Below are 2,678 nucleotides of genomic sequence, written 5' to 3'. Positions count from 1 at the left end.
AAAAAAGAAGAAATAAGGACAATCTTATACAAATAATTCTATTATAACTTTGATACCAAAATTTGACAAGGTCATTATATGAAAGAAAAATTACTAATCAGTCTCATTTATGAGCACAGAAGCAGAAATCCTGAAGTATTAGCACATTGACCCTGGTACTGTATAAAAAGGTTACAGCTTACTTCTGTTGGATTAACATTAAAAAATATATTTAATTCACTTCATTGCTAGAAAAATGGAATAGTTATAATCACTACTGTAGTTGCAAAAAATACTTTGGAGACTCCTACTCGGTGTAAGGCTTGACGGAAGGTGGTTTCATCTCAGCTGCGCTGCCGAGACCGCCACCCAGGACGGCTCCCCCTCCCCGGGCCTCTCCCCTCTTGCCCACGAGCCCCCTCGCCTCTTAGGCCTCTCAGACCTAATACCTTGGGGTGAGGTGCGAGCAGGCCCCGGGAGGGTAGTTACTGCTGAGGAGCTGCTGTGCGATCAGGATGATAGAGGTACTGACAACCCCTGATACTCAGAAACTGCTACACCAGCTGAATGCCCTGCTGGAACAGGAGTCTAGATGTCAGCCTAAGGTCTTCAGCTTGAGACTAATTGAGTCTGCTCATGATAATGGCCTCAGAATGACTGCAAGGTTAAGAAACTTTGAAGTAAAAGATCTTCTTAGTCTAACTCAGTTCTTTGGCTTTGACACGGAAACATTTTCTCTAGCTGTGAATTTACTGGACAGGTTTCTGTCCAAAATGAAGGTACAGTCCAAGCACCTCGGATGTGTAGGACTGAACTGCTTCTACTTGGCTGTAAAATCAATAGAAGAAGAGAGGAATGTCCCACTGGCAAATGACTTGATCCGAATAAGCCAGTATAATAAGTTCACGGTTTCTGACTTGATGAGAATGGAAAAGATTGTATTGGAGAAGGTGTGTTGGAAAGTTAAAGCTACTACTGCCTTTCAGTTTCTGCAACTCTGTTATTCACTCATTCAAGAGAGCTTACCATCTGAATGGAGAAATAGCCTTACTTTTGAAAGACTAGAAGCTCAACTTAAAGCATGCCACTGCAGGATCATATTTTCTAAAGCAAAGCCCTCTGTGTTGTCATTATCTATCATTGCATTGGAGATCCAATCACAGAAGTGTGTACAATTAACAGAAAAACTAGAATGTCTTCAGAAACATTCCAAGATAAATGGCAGAGATTTGACCTTCTGGCAAGAATTTGTCTCCAAGTGTATAACAGAATATTCATCAAACAAATGTTCCAAACCAAATGTTCAGAAGCTCAAATGGATTGTTTCTGGACGAACGGCAAGGCAGTTGAAACATAGTTACTATAAAATAACCCACCTTCCAACAATTCCTGAAGCAGTCCCTTAATTGGATTATTACAGCAACAAAAAAACTCTTGTCTGAAGTCTTTCTCTACAACCCTGAGTGATGGAATTCAAAGTTAGAATGGATTTAAACTGTGAAACCTCAAAACATCTCAACTCAATTTGTTCTCAGATTAGGGAAACTGACTACTTAATATTATGCTATAGTGGAATTATATTTAGTCTTGAATTCACCTGTGATGCATATAAATCTAAGCTAAGAATATAAATGTGAAACTGTAATGATAAGCCTGGGGTGGTAAACTGTGAATCTTTATTTTTAACATTGACCTAAATTTCTATATTGGATCAATATGTTTAGGTGGTATTGAAATAGTAGCCCATATAAACTAAGTCATCTTAAGTGTGATTATATTATGAGACTTACATCAAAACCAATTATTTTACAAATACACTTTTATGACAGAATAAGGATTACCATTCAAGACAGCATAAATGGTTTCTTGGCATCCATGATGCAAGTACATAATGCAGATATGTGGACTTCATTGCTATCTAGCAATTATATTTGAAGGCTTTTTTATATAAAACAAAAATAATAGACTTGGTAACTTTGACATACTCATTATCTTCAATAGATTTTCTAGAGAAGAGGAGATACTTGTATTCATGATTTAAAGGTTTTTTTTATACAGAAACTACTGCCTCAATCTAGTCCCATTGAGAATCAAAATTGCCTTATCCTATTAATGCAAGTTCAGGTTGGATTTAACACTCCAGGAATTTTTACTAAGGACTGTTTATATAAAACTGCCATTTCCTCTGAGAATTTTGTGTAAAAGGAACAAAGTATATTCTACCAAATGCCCCCACTGTGCTAAAATGAGAGTCCTGCTGTAGCACTGTAGGATAAGAACTGGACTGCTAACCACAAGATCGGTGATTCAAACCCACAAGCAGATCCTGAGAAACCCTCTATAGGGTCGCTGTGAGTTAGAACCAACTCAATGGCACTTAACAAGTGTACCAAAATAAAAGCTTAGGAAAGTAAGTAGGCATAAGGTAGCTAAGGTAGCCCTGCTGTGGTGATTTGGGATAAAAACTGGGCCACAAGTTCGGTTTGAACCACAAGATCGGCAGTTCAAACTTACCAGCCATTCCTTGGAGACCCTATACAGGCTCGCTGTGAGTTGGAATCGACTTGAAGGTACTTAACAACAACCGTGAAAGCACTGAAAACAGTTACCAAATTCATTGTGCCGCCTGAGACTATCCAGTACGGTTGTAACCAACTCAGATTACATTTGACATCATGTTACAGATATTTATGGACAAA

General features: G+C 38.3%; 1 pseudogene; it reads left to right on the top strand.

The window, feature by feature from the left end:
• Positions 1–494: 494 nt before the first annotated feature.
• LOC102824122 lies at positions 495–1,385 on the top strand (annotated as a pseudogene).
• The last annotated feature ends 1,293 nt before the right edge of the window (positions 1,386–2,678 follow it).

The sequence above is a fragment of the Chrysochloris asiatica genome, unplaced genomic scaffold, assembly GCF_000296735.1.
Source record: "Chrysochloris asiatica unplaced genomic scaffold, ChrAsi1.0 scaffold00124, whole genome shotgun sequence".
NCBI classification, from domain to species: Eukaryota; Metazoa; Chordata; class Mammalia; order Afrosoricida; family Chrysochloridae; genus Chrysochloris; species Chrysochloris asiatica.
The sequence above is the reverse complement of the archived record's forward strand: the minus strand, read 5'-3'. Positions and strand labels throughout refer to the sequence as shown.